Source organism: Martes martes (genome assembly GCF_963455335.1).
Source record: "Martes martes genome assembly, chromosome: 9".
In the NCBI taxonomy this organism is placed as follows: domain Eukaryota; kingdom Metazoa; phylum Chordata; class Mammalia; order Carnivora; family Mustelidae; genus Martes; species Martes martes.
The window spans coordinates 120,162,800-120,180,146 of record NC_137896.1 but is presented as its reverse complement, the minus strand read 5'-3'; the positions used below and the strand labels follow the sequence as shown (position 1 = coordinate 120,180,146).

Sequence of the window (17,347 nt, the reverse complement as noted above, 5' to 3'; positions counted from 1 at the left end):
TTACCTAGGCCCCAAACAGCTTTTTGAGATGCTAAGGTCTGAGAGAAAATCCTCGGAGTTCCTCCAAAGAGAAGAGGTATTTCATAAATATTGGTCTAAATTAGATTTTTCTTTTGCAAATGTAGTTCTCTTAATCTGCTCTATACCAGTCTGGAGGGTACCCGAGTCCTGTCCAAATGCAAGTTTGTGGGTTCTGATTCCCAACCTTGAAATTGTCCATGGCTCTGTTCTCTGCTTGTCCCACTTCACAGATGTGATTTCTCCTCCCAAGGATGAACGTGAACCTTCAGAGACGTTGCTCCCTGGAGAAGACATTCCTGACTTTACAGTTAGGGAGGCTAGCTGGTCACTCTGGCTCATGTGCCTTAGTTTATGTCCCCTCCAGTATTTCTCTTGTCTGTTCTCCACTGGACTGTCCACTCCATGTAAACGGGGAACTCATTTCTCTCTCCCCCACTGCCTCTTTAGGGCATAGGACACTGCCTGGTATAGAGTAAGGCGCTGGAAAACTTGATTGAAGGAGTGAATCCCAAGTTAAGTGTCATCTTTTTTACTAATCTTTGTAACTCCTGACCCTCTCCGTACTTCAGCCTTAAATGTGTTTTGAATCGCAGTACAATTACTGTTATTGTAGTTTCCTTTCAGTGGGCATTTCCATGTGCCAAGCTAGTCGTCTAAGCACTTTTTATGTATTAACTGACTTAATCTTCCCCAAATTATGTTAGGGATTATTATTTTCATTTTAGAAATGAGAACATGGAGGCATTGAGAGGTTTAGACACCTGCCCACGGCTACACAGTTACGTGATAGGGCTGGGATTTCAACCTCGGTGGAGTGTGGACTCCCCCCCCCTCCCTGCCCCAGCACCAGCCCTGTAATATTCTGAATGAGAATCCAAGTGTTTCCTTTGCAGAGCTCGCTGTACCTCACAGACTCACACATGTCAATTTTGGCCATGCAGGGGAGTGCAGAAGGCAGGGAGGGACCCCTGGGAGGGGATGAGCCTGCCCTTTGGGCCCAAGCCAGGCAGCACGGAAACTGAGAGGCCTCACTCCTGAGTCGGAGCCTGTGCCTCTGGCCACCCTTCTTACCTCCTTCATCATTGTTTTGTTTTATGGGAAAGGCCCCTGGGAAAGCCCTAGGTGTGGATAAGTAAGCAGGAAAGGAGCCAGGAGAGCAGGTTGGTGAGGCCGAAAGATAGGATACAGGAGCCCATGATGGCATGAGAACCAAGGAGGCACGGGCGTGCATCTCAGAGAGAGGGACACGTAGGGGAGCAGAGGGAGGCTGTCACGACTACCACTGAGTCACACACATGCGTAGATGGCAGCGTTCTTAAAGACGTGCTCCACGGTCACTGCTTGGCCTGGAGGAGAACAGAGACTGGAGACCTTCTTTAGCAGGAGGACCTCCTGTTTCTGACAGCTTGCCTGTGAATTAAAACTCTTTCCCTGTGTCTTCTGGTCTGGCCAGTCCGGATGCGGCAGTCGCTGACTCTGAGGGGTGGGTCAGGACTGAGCAGTGTGTGGGAGAGAGGGACCGTGGTGCCAATCCCAGATGGCCACTTCCCAGCTGTAGGACCCTGGACAGGTAGTTCCCCTCCCTCTGAGCCCATTTCGTCCCCTGTAAAATGGGGATAATCCTGCAGCCTGATGTAGGGAGGGTAGACTGAGAGAGTCAAATGGGCTAATGTCTAGGTGAGTGTGTTTCCATTGCAGAACACTATGCCTATCAAAGGTGATATTATCCCCAGTGAAGCAATTCTAATGGATGCTTCTGGGGCATGCCCACCACCTCTCCAAAAATACTGACAAGCCCCATGTACAAGGGTGGAAATGTTATGTTTAGACTGTGTTTGTTAGATGCCTTAGAAGGGTCTGGTAAAAACAATGTAAAACCAGAGGGCTGCTTCCATATTGTGAGCTAGATACCTGCCTCTGTGAAATCTCCCTGTCCAATTGGGCCCCTGAGATGGGATAGCCGTAACGCTGATGATGTCGAGGGCTTTCCTGTCACCTAGAGGATCAGCCAAGGGTTGGCGGTCTGTGACCATGTCCCTTTCATCCCTGCACCAGAAAGACAAGAAAAATCTCAGAGACCACAAAGAGGATGGATGTGGCCCCTTCAGCCAAGCCTTATACTATGCTAAGTTTTTGTGCATTACTGACATTTACCAATGTTTACTCTGTGTCATTCTACTTATTATCTCAACTCAGAAAGGTCCTCAGACGGTGGATCCCATTCTTTCTGTGGCTGAGCTGAGGGCACCGAGATTTGGAAGTCCAACGATTTGCTCAAGGTCATGCAGCTGGTGGAAGTCATTTCTCTTCCCTGTCTCCTAAGCAGGTGCTCACAGAGCTTCGTGTGAGATCAAACACTGCCTTTGTACCTCGTGGCAATTAGTGTGCCTTATGCCTTATGCCAAACAGCAAATTTCACTGTGAGGGAAGAATTCCAAGCCGACTATTTGAGTAGATTTGGCATAGTTTCTTTGTAGCTTTACATCTAGGACTTTTAAGCTCAGTGCCCTAGTGCACATCCTGTGGTCTGAATATAAATCGGAGAATTAGGACTTCTGGGTTCAAATACTGACTTTGTCGTCATCCTACAGAAAGACCCAGATAAATTCAAGCACCTGGGAAGCAAGAGTCTTAGCTTCGTAGCTTGGCAGAGAGCCACGCTTTATCTCATGCTTATTGAGAAAGACTTTGCTCTGTGTCCCAACTTTCTTTTTAGGTGGATAATACTTTAAATAACATTTATACATTGTATGAAGAAGAATCCCCAAATTACAAGAACATTTATAAACACCTTGGCAGAGATCCCTTAGAAAGGAATACTTGTAATAGGATGTCTTCTCACTACTTGTACAGGAGGGATGCTTCTAGAACAGAAGCATCCAAGACGATGCTGAAAGAAATCAAGAGCTCGGCAGCCTCCTGCCACGTCTTCGTGTCCCCGCTGTATCTTAAGCTCTGCTGTTATTTTTGTCACTTATTTGTCACCCCGAATGTCATTTCTTTCTTTCTACACTAGATCTGTCACACTTTTGAAGACACAGCCCATATCTTAATTATCTTTACTTCTCCTAGCTTGCAGCAGAGATCTTTGGTATGTAGTAAGAGCTCAAATATTTGCATTGAACTATAGAATAATTATATGTGTCATTCATCCATCCATCCATCCACACAAAACGAGCAGCCCATGTTTCCAGGACACCAATGATAGTGGGCAAGGCAGGGGGCTGGTGTCTCAGAAAGAATCCTATAGTGAGGGGCGCCTGGGTGGCTCAGTGGGTTAAAGCCTCTGCCTTTGGCTCAGGTCATGATCTCAGGGTCCTGGGATCGAGCCCCACATTGGGCTCTCTGCTCAGCGGGGAGCCTGCTTCCCTCTCTCTCTGCCTGCCTCTCTACCTACTTGTGATCTCTCTCTCTGTCAAATAAATAAATAAAATCTTAAAAAAAAAAAAAATCCTGTAGCGATAGCAACAGTATTTCACCATTTTTCTTTGTCTTCCCCCATTGGTCATAAGGCTATATGGTGTAAAGAATATGCCAGAATATAGCCATTTGCCTTTTCCTCTAGACTTTGATGGCATTAGTCACGAGAAACAGCCCCTTGGCCTGCCCGCAGAAACGTGAAGGGCAATTAGAGAGACATTCTCACACACTTCCTCCTTGGTTTGTGAAATTCAGAATAAATGTCACAATCTTTTTCCTCAAAAAGGAAGGTCACTTAGTAGTATAATTATGGGTAAATCTTTGCTTTCCATTCATATCTTTTGTGCATTATTCTTTTGTAAAACAAGAAAGATAAAAGGCCTTTTGAGCCAAAGGCAATGAAATGCCTGTTTTCTTGTTGCTTGGAAGCACCTGACTAGAATGTTCCTGGATAAAGCACTACACAGCTCTGTGCACCCTCAGTCTCAGAGATGGATTTCAGAGGCACTGAGTGGAAGAGCAGGTGTGCAAATCTTGGCTGAGGGTCATATATAGACAGAACAGAAGAGGGAACAAACACCAGGGGCTTCCCATATTGTTTCCATCAAACTCCTGAAAGTGCTTGATCTTACGTGCTGCCTGGGCCAGCAGCTGGTAAATACAGGACACACGTCTGTCTTGAGAAGTTTTGCCCCAAAGCTATTCCACAGCACCACTAGGAATGTCCTCTTCTCCCCAGACAACACTGTCAGAGAAGAACAAGGCTGAGTGTTCTGAGGAGTGGGCGGTGCTGGACGTCATACAAGGCTTTCCTTCTGCTTGATCAAGGACATTCATTTCTGTGCTGGGAGGGAGAGTTTGGCCATCAGGGCTGATTCTAGCTCCGTGAATTTGAGCAAAATTCTTAAACTCCTTCAGATTTGGTTTCACTGTCTGCAAACTGGGAGAGCTGGACTGGATAGTCTTGACGGGTTCCCGGGTTCTTGGGTCTGAGAAAGGGTTGGAGCATCTGTCTGTCCCATTACGGGGGTAGCAGGGGCTGAGGGTGCACTGACAATAGGATTTTTCAAAAGATCCATAGGGCGATGTAAACAACGTGATCTCGGGTCCTTTATGGAACCTGGGTATGCATCCATTTCCTCATTGATCAAATGAGGGTAATGATCCCTTTGTTAATACGAAGAGTGTCCGTGCTGGGGTCCTGTTGAATGGGGTGGTGCAAGCTGACAAGTATGTTGGGGTAAGCTTGGATAAGAGCTGTGTACATTCGAAGTGCTGGGCGCTACTCTTCTTGCTCTCTGTGTATGCAAATTTCACAAAAATCCTGGGTGGGAGGTGTTCCTTTCCCCTGACCCGTTTTCAGATAATGATGAGAATATTCAGAAAAGGGGGCATCAGGCTGACTCAGTCGGTGGAGCATGTGACTCTTGATCTCAGGGTTCTAAATTCAAGCCCCATGTTGGGTATAGAGGTTACTTAAAAATAAAATCTTTAGAAAAAAAAAAAAGTCCAGGAAAGCTAAATGACTTGTTGGAGGTCAACCAGCTCATTAAGTGGTATAGCCAAGAAAAGAACCAGGTCTGTTTCATTCCAATGTTATTTTCATCTGTTATGCCTGGATTCTTACTGAAAACACCATCATTAATTGGACTACATCAAAATTTAAAATTTTTGTGCACCAAAGGGCCCTATGAACAGAGTATAAATGCAGCCCATGAAATGGGAGAAAATACTTGCAAATCAGATATCTGATAAGAAATTTCTATCCAGGGACGCCTGGGTGGCTCAGTTGGTTAAGCGGCTGCCTTCGGCTCGGGTCATGATCCCAGCGTCCTGGGATCGAGTCCCGCATCGGGCTCCTTGCTCCGCAGGGAGCCTGCTTCTCCCTCTGCCACTCTGTCTGCCTGTGCTCACTCTCTCTCTCTCTCTCTCTGGCAAATAAATAAATAAAATCTTTAAAAAAAAAAAAAAAGAAAGAAATTTCTATCCAGAATATATGAAGAGAGCTGGAGCATCTGGGTAGCTCAGTCAGTTAAACGTCCAACTCTTGATTTGGGCTCAGGTCTGTTCTCAGGGTTGTGAGATTGAGCATCCCATCAGGCTCCACACTGGGCGTGAAACCTGCTTAAGTTTTTCTTTCCTTCTCCCTCTGCCTCTCCCTCCCCACCCACCAAATGCACTCACTCTCTCTAAAAAAAAAAAAAAAAAAAAAAAGTGCCTACAATTCAACAACAAACCTGTTCAAAAATGGGCAAAGGACCTGAATAGACATTTCTTCAAAGATATATAAATGGCAACAAGCCCCTGAAAAGATGCTCAGGGTCAGGAATTATTAGGGAGATGCAAATCAAAATCACAATGATGTGTCATCTCAGAGTTACAGGGACAGCTGTTATCAAAAAACCAGAAGTGTCAGCAAGGATATGGAGAAATTGGAAACCCTGTGCACTGCTGGTGGGAATGCAAAATGGTGCAGCCATTATGGAAAACAGTAAGGCGGTTCCTCAAAAAACTAAAAATAGAATTACCATATGATCCAGTAATTCCACTTCTGGATATATACCAAAAGAAGTGAAAAACAGGGCCTCAAAAAGGTATTTGCACACCCACGGTCATAGCAGCATTATTCAAAATAGCGCAAAGTGGAAGCAACCCAAGTGCTTATCCACAGATAAATGGATAAGCAAAATGTGACCTATGTGTACAATGGGATATTACTCCGCCTCAGACATCGCTGATGACCTAGCATTAGTCACTTGATTGCTCAGGGGTGGATAGAAAAGAAGACCAAAAATTATGGTGTCCTCATATTCTTTGGGTCTCTGAAAAATTCCTCTAACTTGAATGAAGAATATCATCAAAGTGCCTTTTTTTTTTTAAAGAAGGAAGATTTACATAAATAAAATTGAGGGCGTGTCTGTTACTGCCCTGCGGTGGGGGGGCGTGGCCAGAAGGATGGTGCGATTTGGCCGGGGAGGGGGAGGAGGGAAGGGGAAGGGAGAAGGGGAGGGAGGGTAATCAGGGGTGGTCTGCGTGGCTGGCAAGTGCTTATTCACCTGGGCGGGGGGCGTATCCCAAGGAGCTAGCCGCAGTCCTTGCGAGCAGTGAAACGGAACCTCCATGAGAAGTCCAGAGGCGTACAAGACATATTCCACAGAAGAGAAGAAATCGTGAATTCAGACGTTGGCCCCCACTGAACCAGAGGGGCTGGCGCGCTAAATTGCAGGTTGAATTTTTGATCAAGCCGCCTGTCCCTCAGGCGGCTACAGGCTCGAAATGGCCCGCTCTGAGGTGAGCAGCAACAAGCCTTATTTTTTTTTTTTTTTTTTTTACAAAAAAGCTCATGCTCCACTAGGGAGCCAGCCTATAATCAGTGCGTGTGTCCCAGCCTTGAAAGAAATCTACTGGAATACTAGTGGTGGTTATTTCTGCGGGACAGGATCATGGATCGTTTTTGAGTTTTCTTTAAAAACTATTTTGCATTTTTCACATTTCGTGTAGTGAGCGTGTGTTTCCTGATGGCAGAGTAAACATAATTAAAAGCATTTTTCATCGTCAAAAGCCTGCGGAGAGTTTTCTAGAACCTTCTCATCATGTTGTAGAAACAATTATGCAAGAATGCATGCAAAAACAAGAAATTAGAAATCAGAATGTGGTTGGGTGAGGGGCTTGCCTAGAAAGGGGGGTTCTTTAGAGGCATCCGAAATGTTTAATCTCTTGTTTGAGTGGTGGCCACACAAATGTATAAACAGTTGTCAAAACTCAAGGCAGTGGACTCAAGATCTGGGCATCTATTGCATGTTAATTATATTGCAATAAGACCGTAGGAAACCCAGGAGAAGAAGAAAACACGCACGCAAACAATAGCGGGTCTGTTCTGCATCGCTGGGAAGTCGTTGGGCCGGAGACAGCCAAGGACCTGTGCCAGCCGGCTCCAGGGATCTTACCCACGGCCCCAGATGGTCCCCGGCACCCCAGGAAAAGCGGCCATTGAGAGCGGCTGGTCAGGGGGGTCAGGCTGCTAGACAACTTCCGTGCTGAGCAGAGAGTGGAGGAAGCCACCCTGGGAAGTCCAGCTCATTGCTGGCAGCCCGGGAGCTGATGGTGCCGGCAGGGCTGTGGGCAGAGGGCCCACAGAGCGGGGCCATCTGGTGGAAGGCCTTCTGAGCACTGCCACTGGCATTCCCTGGGACTCTGAATGGCAAAATAAAGCCTGGCTTGACCAGGTCTACAGCAGCGTCTCGGCACCAGCATCGGCCCGGCTGATGGCTGAGTGGGGTCCTGCGTGGGTACAGGATTGATTTTTCCATTTCCTCCCTGGGGCTGCTGTGACCTTACGGCCTACAGTCCTGTCTTTTGCTGAAGAATTCGGAGCCTCTAATGGCCTTATTATTCACCTGTTCTTAATAATTCTTTTTTTTTTTTTTTTATTTGACAGAGAGAGACAATGAGAGAGCAAAAGGAGTGGGAGAGGGAGAAGCAGGGAGCTTTGGGACTCGATCAGGGGATCCTGGGATCATGACCTGAGCCAAAGGCAGATGCTTAATGACTGAGCCACCCACATGCCCCTCATCTGTTCTTAATAATTCTTAATAATGTGCTGGCTTGTGACATCTCTGCACAAAGGCCTGTGCCTCCCCAGCTAATTTTTTTTTTTTTCCCCTAATGACAATGGAAAGGAATGAATCTCAGCATCACCTTGGCAGGCCAGGGTCAAGCGTGAACAGCCTGGGTTTCAATTCCAACTACCTCACCTAACAGTTGTGTGACTTTGGATAAGTTACTTCATTGGTCTAAGCCTCTGTTTTCCTCATCTGTAAAATGGGGATAGTAGACCTCGCCTCGATATTGTTGGATGACATAAAATAATGCATTCAAACCTCTTAACAGTTCCTGACACAGAATGAGAGCTGAATGTCCGCTGAGGTTAGTATTAACAGGTGAGGTCATAATAGATATTTTACTACCAGCATCCTTCGTAATGATAACAGAGCAGTAACAGGGCCTGAGGATATGGTTCCAAGGAGGCTTTCCGCACTCATTGAGAGCTTTCCAAGGAGCTGTTCCTTTCCAGCTGGGTTTCTGCTTTCAGAGACGCACTCGACTGAGCTGCCTTAGTCCACCTGTCTTTTGCTTCTTGCAGAGGGTGGAACTTGCTGGAGGGACTTTCTTCCTCGTGCGGGCTTGGCCAGAGCACCCATGCGCGCTAGAGCTGCTTCATTAAAAATGGGTCTTGGCTGTGCTTGGCCCGCTGCTTACTTGGCATTTTTAGCATGACTCAACCTAGTACTTGTTTTGCATTTTTGCAGAATTCTGCTACTTGCTCCTGATTCTGTTTTGCATTTCAAAAGTGTTGCTTCTGAAATTTCCCTCTGGCACCGAGACCACCCTGGTACTGGCTTTATTCTTTAGCAGCTCTGGGCACCATGCCGATTTTGGGCTCTGGCACCGGCAGCACGGGCTGTGACAGACTCTCTGATTATATATTTGGACTCCGAAGTGATTGATCTTGGATTCGTAGCCTGTTAGAGTCTGCATCTTAAATCTGCTAGTTCCTCTACATATTTAGAGCACTCACACTTGCTCTCAATCAGTTTGGCTCCCTAACAATGAAGCCTCCTCTGGTTTCTATATTTGATACTGTGTGTTCATTTGGAAAGCTGGAGGTGAGTAACCCTGCTTTTTATAGGCTGCTTGGTGACCGCAGTAGGAAGCCGGACGTATTATGGGAATGGGGAAGGCGTACATGTGTTGTAAATCCTAAATCCTAATTTCTAGTTCTTAGCTCCCAACTTAAACCAAATTGCCAGTGAAATTTCTAACACTGCACTGTTTTCATGTGAGAGAGTCTACCGATCGTTCTGCAAGCTTTTTGAGGGCAGGACTTATCTACTGGAAGGTTCTTAGCCTCCGTAGTTCAAATGTCCTTAAAAAAAAAAAAAAAAAAAAAGAATGAGGGGCGCCTGGGTGGCTCAGTGGGTTAAAGCCTCTGCCTTTGGCTCAGGTCATGATCCCAGGGTTCTGGGATCGAGCCCCACATCGGGCTTTCTGCTTGGCTGGGAGCCTGCTTCCCTTCCTCTCTCTCTGCCTGTCTCTCTGCCTACTTGTGATCTCTGTCTGTCAAATAAATAAATTAATTAATTTAAAAAAAAAAGAATGAAATGCCTCAGTGTGCTGTATTCAGATGAATGAATTTCCACAATGAGCTCAGAACATCTTACAGACAACTATACACGTAAGGATTAACTTTCCCCCTCTGAGCTCATGGATGAGGATTCCCTGGGCTTCAAAGGCCCACAAAATACTATCTTCCACAAGTGGAATCAGGACACTACTTATACTGATTAACAATGCTTTTTAAGTAGTACTAAGGGAATCATAAAAGAGCAACAATGCTCTGTTAACAGAAATTCTATCATCAAAGTTACAAAATATGTCTAGGGTCCTGAGGCCACCCTCGAAGCACAAAGTTGGAGGGCCACCTCAGAAATTGGCCCCCAGCCCAGGGGCCTGCGCCGATGATCCTGGAGGTGACCTGTGGGTCCTCAAGTACGCACACCCGGCAGCGGGAGTGGTGAGCTACCAAAGCAACGTGTCCCCCGTGATGGCTGCATAGACAGGACCAAGCATTACCTGTGCTGTTGTTAAATAAAATGACTCCTGTCATATTCTAGACCCTTCTAAACCAGAAGTGATGGAAACTGACGTTACAGCTCTCCTCCTCCCTCCATGGTGGCTGTCCACTTACCCATTCTATTTGAGATTGCGCTGTCCCCTCTCTACGGAGAACCTGTCCGGAAAGCCGCCAGCCGGTGCCTGACGGCCGAGCCGCATGCCTTCCCTGTCCTCTCAGCCTTTGAGTTTTTCCTATCTTGACCATTTGCACTTCTTGGAACTCCCTTTGCCCCCAAACTGCCATGACAGGTGGCCCCTGGATGCTCACCTCCATCTGACGGCAGGCGTCCTTGCTGGTGGCTGTGCAGACACGGTGAGGCTCCACCCTCACTGTCTCCAAGTGTCCCCCTGGAAATCCCCTCTCCTCCCCTTCAGCTGTCAACTCCCCTCGGTGACCCCCATGGGAAAAGAGAGGGAGAGAGGCCAAGGGAAGCCCACACTTTGCCCACCTCACCTATGGTCCTCCAGCCTGATCCCAAAAGTCATCCCTCACCCTCGGGGCAGGTGAGCCACCAGCAGAAGCCCTTCCTTCCTCCTGACTTTCCTTTTTACCCACTCACCACTCCACTGTGGTGAGACACTGAATTTGCTTTGACCGCCCTGTCACACCCTCACCCAGTGTGACATCTCCAAGTGGGCACTTGCTAGTTCACCCCTTGTCTTGATCCTCTGCCTGGGGAGTCCCATTCCTGGTGGCCTATGGGAGGGGCAGACCCTGTTCCTTCCATGCACCATCCATTGGAAGTAGATTCCTTACACATTCTTCTGCACAATAAAATGTGGTCGAGGGGCACCTGGCTGACTCAGCCAGGGATCTTGGGGTTGTGAGTTCGAGTCCCATATTGGGCATAGAGATTACCTTAAAAAATAAATAAATAAATAAAAGGGGGTTGAGACTGTCATTTACTAATGAGGACGGTTCTCCTCTTGTGTTCTATTTCTTTTCATCTTCTACCCCCTCTGATGTACTCGTTTAATGTACTCCATGGGTTTGGGCTGCATGCATGTATGCACGGGTGTGTGCAACTGTGAATAAATGAAATGACTCCTGGCTCTTTCACAGCAACTTTGTGTCAAAATTCCAGCAAGAACCAAGCTGAGCAAGTGCAGAAAACAGCCCCCGAGTGTGTGTGTGTGTGTGTGTGTGTGTGTGTTTAAACTCTCAGATTCCAAATATTTGAACAGAAAATTCTTCCTGTCACATTTGAAGAGAAAATGGAAGAAACATGAAAATTATGGATGTTTATGTATTACCCATACATTACACATTGTTTTGTATTTTTTAAAGATGTTATTGATTTATTTAATTGACACAGAGAGAGAGACAGCGAGAGAGGGAACACAAGCAGGGGGAGTGGGAGAGGGAGAAGCAGGCTTCCTGCTGAGCAGGGAGCCGGATGCAGGGCGGATGCAGGGCGGATGCAGGGCGGATGCAGGGCTCTATCCCAGGACCCTGGGGCCATGACCTGAGCTGAAGGCAGGTGCCCAATGACTGGGCCACCCAGGCGCCCCTGTTTTGTATTACATAACACAGAACCATTTTGGGGGATGAGGAAATTGAAATAATATTTTAATATTTAATATTTAATAGTCAATATTATTATTTAATAGTAACTTAAACTAAAGGTCTAAGCCAGAGCTGTCCGGGAGAACTGGCTATGGTTATGCACATGTTTTGTATCCGCCTTGTTTGGTACGGAAACCACTAGCCACATGTGGCTGTTGACCACAGAAAATGTGGTCACTGTGCCTAAGGAACTGAGCTCTATGTTTTATTTAATTTAAACAACCACACGTGGCTAGTGGCTTCCGTGGTGGGGACTCTGTCCCCTCCTCCCCAGGCCCCAAGCGGCACTCCCACTCCCCCATGCTGGAGGTAACCGCCGCTAACCCTGCATTGTGGGGGATCCTCACCAGACTTTCTGGGTGCATTTATGGCCTGTTTCACACACATGTTTACACACGTGCCGCGTTTGCTTGGCCAGCATGTGTTTCACACACCTGGAATCATGCCATACGTGTTGTGCATATGTATGAAAGGAGGTTTCCTTTTGAATTGACAGTCTGTTGGGAGAGTTCCTGGGAGCAATGCTCAGAGCCCCGCTTTATTCATCCCGGGGGCTGTGTAGTGTCCTTTGCCTGGAGGTTCACTGAGTTGTTTAGCTGGTTCCCTCTTGATGACCATTTAGGCTGTTTCCAAACAAAGCCACCAACTCGTTCCTACCTGCTTCCCTGTACATCTAGGCAGGTGCAGACACTCAAAATGGCATTCTGAGCCAAGGGGAGGAAAAGTACCCATATTCCACCCATGGTTCTTCGAGGCCGCGTTCTCCTGGACCATGCATGCAGGCTCGGGGCCGAGAGTGACCAGGAGCCATTCTTCTTATTATTATTGTTATCATTATTATTTTGTAGGAAGCTGGCACCCATGTAATACGGTGATCCATGCTCAGACGTTGAAACCTAGATTCCATCAAACAGGCTGCAACGCGCTCAGAAAATACCAAGACTTTAATAACAATCTGAAGATGACACAGACAGCATTCGGCAAGATAAGCAAGCCGAGTGCAACACAGAACTGGAGTAAACCCCGGAATGTTCCGTGCCTCCTTTTTTGAGTTTGATTTCTCAAACCACGGGCATTATTCCCATCTTGGGGCACAAAATAAGGTAACTGGGCTTACAGGCCCGTCTGTTTGCTGGCACCTGAAAATTGGGTGTTGAGCAATGAGACAAACAAAGATTCATTGTCTGATCTGTACCAGAGAGTCATGTTCTAAGTGAGCCAAAGGAGGCCAAGGCTTTGGAAAGAGCCAGGAGTCCATATGAATTGAAGAGAGAGGACTTTGCCTGTCCTGGTGGCCACAGTCTATCTATCTAGTACTTCATTTTTTTTTTTCTAATGTCAAAGCATGCTGAAATAAAAGTTGCTAAAGATTCTGCACAAGTTTTTTCTTTCCCCGCAGTGGTTGCCAGGGGTTACTGGTGGTGATTTTAAAGTTTAACCCTGGAGGAGGAATGTGACGAACAGTAGGTAGCATCCTAGAACTTGAAAACGGCCCCTCCACAGCCAGGAGAGGGAAGGGGCCATCATCCAACCCAGAACCAGCAAAGGAGAAAGAAACAGAAGTGAGAACGGGGAAGGGAAACAGTGGCTTGGAGGGAACAGAGCCTGCTAATGGGGCTTGCAGGCAAATGGAACCAGGGCGGGCAGTGGTGGTGGGCAGGATGCGAATATCTAGTGTTCCTGAGCTTGCAAACAAAGGAGAAAGTTCACTGTGGTTTACACCCCCAACAGGTCAAGCTGTTTCCTTTCCTGAACATCTCCTGTCCTGATTTAATCTTAATTTTGCATAGTTTGGGCCATCCCCTGAACACATATTAACATATACCGCATTTACCTTTCTCTCAGCCCATCCTAAAATGTTTCCAGGTTGTCACCCTATCTTCAAAACCGTGTCAGTGAGGGTTGCCCTTAAGTTACTTCTCCGAATCCTCTCCAGCCCGCTGGCTAGGCTTCTCTCCCAGTTCCTTTGTTTCCAAACATCACTGTGAGCGAGCGTGTATCCTGTGCCTGCGATTAGCAGACATCTGGAAAACAGGAGAGCCCATGCTGGGAGGCTCCTCTCCATTGTTTTCCCTCCAGATTTTTATCAGCGTTCAGTGCACTGATTTTACCGGACAGTGTTTGGACTCTGGCCTCAGTTCACCTTCTTTGTCACGGCCAGTGACACATCTCGCGTGTCGCTCTGACTGGGTGCTCACTGCAGCTGGCATTCCACAGCCAGGGCCGAGTTTCTCAGCCATGGTGAAGCGCCAGTGGGGTCGCTGTTTTGGTCACTAGTCGCAAGTAGTGGACTTCCGCCTTCATCTCTGTGAGGTCAGCATGGGCCATGGGCTGTTCTTGCTAGGACTGTGACCATCGGGCCCTTCCTCTCTCTTCTCTTCCGTCCTCACCCTGACCCTGGCCCTTCTTGTCCTAAACCTTGGTTCCCGCTCCTTGTCCTGCTGGCCTCCCTTCTTCCATTCTCTCCAGAGTCAGGTTCATCTATCCAAATTACTTTTGTTAGTCTTCCCAGGTCACTCTGCTCACCCTCTCACACCTGCTTTTCAACAAACCCTCACGTAGCTCCCCTTCACCGATGACATACTTTCTCAATTTCTGCAAATTTGTCCCAAGAAAATAATCCAAATAATGAAAAAAAAAAAGCTGCAATGGACACACACTCATTCTAACATTATTTTTAACAGCGTGAACCTGTAAACGAGAGAAATGTCAAAGAGTATGGGAAAGGTTCAGCAAATAATAATAGATCTCCTCGCTGGGATTTTAAGTCACGTTAACAATGATGGTTATGATGACAATTCAGCAACAGGAAAATGCTTATGAAATAAGGGGATCTGACAGCTCACATTTATGGATGCCTACTGTACACCACATCCTGCTAGGTGTTTTGTTCATCTCCCACAAACAAGGAAACCAGCAGAGAGCTTGCATGACCCATCAGAGATCAGATAGTTCGTAGTCCCAGTTTTGGTTAATTCCAGAGCATGTTCTTTGTATGCTATAAAATACAAAACGGCAGCTATGTTATGACGCAATTTCTGTTTGGAGTGAGTACCTGGTAGGTCCACATCCTTTAAGGCTCTGCCCAAATTCTACCTCCCCCAGAGAGTTTATCTTCCTCAACCAACCCAACCTAATTCAGTCTTCTCTGAATTACTATAACACATGCAACTTTGCTTGAGAAAACTCTGTCCACCCAGGCTGGCTTACATTTCATTTATCGGTTGTGCCTTTCTCTCCCAATAGACTGTAAGAGTTTTGAAAACCAGACCTGTGTCTTGTGAGCGCCTTGTACCCAGGCGGCCTTTGGCATGGGGGGGGGGCATAATAGGGGCTCCATGAATGTGATGACAAGCCTATTTTTCCCGTGGCAGCCAAGCTAGTTTGGGGCTGGCCGGTCATTGAAAGGGGCGGTGGGAGAGGCTCTGGCATGACTTTGGTCTTATGCCCCCGGGAGCAGATCAGAGTCCTATGTCAAGGTCTTCTGCCAATTACCATCTCCATTCAAAGCAAGTGCCTTTGCCTTTGTTATATGCCAACTTTTAAAAAACTTCTTATTTTGAAAAATGTATTTACAGGTAGTTGCAAAGAAATGTACTGGGAGGGCCTGTGAACGCTTTACCCACCACGCCCTGTGTCTGCTTCTTGTATAACCGTCATTGAGTGTCAATACCTGGAAACTGACATTGGTATAATGTCAGTTTCAGAGCTGATTCAGATTTCATCGTCAGTTATATATAACTTTAAAAAAAATAATCCACCTTGGAAATTATCTTTTTCTACCTGGGCACATTTTCTTCATACTCTTGCCTGACATACTGGCTCTCACTTCAAATCTTTATGCACATCACTGCTCTGAAGTCAGAGGGCCTCTCTTGCTCTGTTCCTGACTCTGTTCCTTGCTCCCTGTGTGGTCTTGGTCAAATTAGTTAACCTCTCTGAGCTCTGATTTTCTCATCCAGAAAGTGATCATACTAACCTCGTGGAATCCTTGTTTTAAGTGTGACGTGATTAACCTAGGCACGTGATATCCTAGACATGAAGGAAATGCCAGTGTGCCCTTTCTACCCTCTAGATACATGGAAAGCCCTTTTTTTCTCACGATTTAATGGAATCCTTCTCATTCAAATAGTGTTCAAATTTAGTCTCCTCTCAAAATTACTTTTCCATCCCATCTCATTACCTCCACAGTCCTGCTCTGTGTATGTGGAACATTTAATTAATATGATTCTGATTATATGTTCCATATTCCTGTCCAATATATTTTTATTCCTATTTTTGCCTCTCAGTAACTTAAGGTATCTGAGGACAGACCTCTGTGCTTTGATTTCTATCAAAGGGATGGTGCCATCTGTAAAACGAGGATGAATACATCAACCTCATAGATTTTTTGTAAAGATTAAACAGACAAATGCAAGTGAGACACTCAGCATAGCACCTGGTCCCACCAGGGTCGAAGCATGGTAATAGCTGCTTGGGGGTGCTTCTACCTGGAGCTTTGTCCTTGGGCATCCGAGAGGTGATGAGGATCTACCTGGATTTGGATTTAAATCCCTAAATTGTTGTTTTGTGCTTTATGTCACACTCCAAGTATAAAATAAAACCAAGAGACTGTCAGGGTCATTCTTGCTCTGAAATTCCATTTTATTCTGTCTTGCCTTCTCTCTCCTAAGCGGGCAAAGAGATTTTAATAATCATTATTAGAGCAATATTAATGATGATAATAGCTAATAGTTTCTGAGTGCTTATTATATGCTAGGAAGGCTTCTCAGAACTTCCCTTGTGTTAACTCAGCCCGTCTTCACTGCAAACCTATGGAGTGGTTCTGTTATGCCCATTTTACCGATGAGTAACCAAAAGCACAGAGGGCTTGAATACCTTGCCTAAGTGTGTACCACTGGTGAGATCTAGAACTGGGGCTGTAATCTGGGCTGTCCGGCTCCTGAAAATAGTTGGGATAAATTTTCCCCACTATCAGTGGTTCTAAGAGACAAAGAATAGAGAAACATTCTGTTTATTTTTACTTATTTTTTTCTTCTCTTAGACAGAGATAGAGAGAGAGAGCGGGAGTCGTCGGAGTGTGGGGGGAGGAACGGCAGAGGGAGAGAGAGAATCTTAAGCAGGCCCCATGCCTAGCACATAGCCTGACATGGGGCTCAAACCCACAACCCTGAGATCATGACCTGAGCCAAAATCCAAGTGTCTGACGCTCAACCAACTGAGCTATACCCATGCGACCCACATTCTGTTTATTTTAATGAATTTCTCACTTGGAGAGCAATACCAAAGCCCAGACAAGCTTACAGTTAGTAAAGAATGGAAGCCTTGACATAAAATCAATTGGACACATTTCTTTCTTGGTTTTTTTTTTTTATTCCCATCCTCTATTAAGGTGGCAATCAGATTAATCAAGATTGGCTGGAAAGCAGTGAGTGTGTTAGAAACGTGGGGGGCCCGAAAAGGTCAGGCTGCTGTCAGACACTGTCTGGCCCGAACTGTCTCCCCAGGGACAATTCATTTGCTGTTTAATTCCACTCCCAATGAAATCTGCCTGGAAACTTGGATCCTGCCTCTTTCCTCAAGCTCATTTTCATCATTGTATCCTCTTGGTCCCTTTGTCCCCAAATCTTCCTGGACAGCGAAAGACAGGTGCTGGTCGCCACA

At 46.4% G+C, this 17,347-nt stretch overlaps 1 protein-coding gene across 1 annotated transcript in view; it reads left to right on the top strand.

The window, feature by feature from the left end:
* Positions 1-17,347, top strand: part of EFR3B (EFR3 homolog B) — a gene marked incomplete at its 5' end in the record, with an annotated part of 84,400 nt that overhangs the window by 6,798 nt on the left and 60,255 nt on the right. The window lies entirely within an intron of this gene.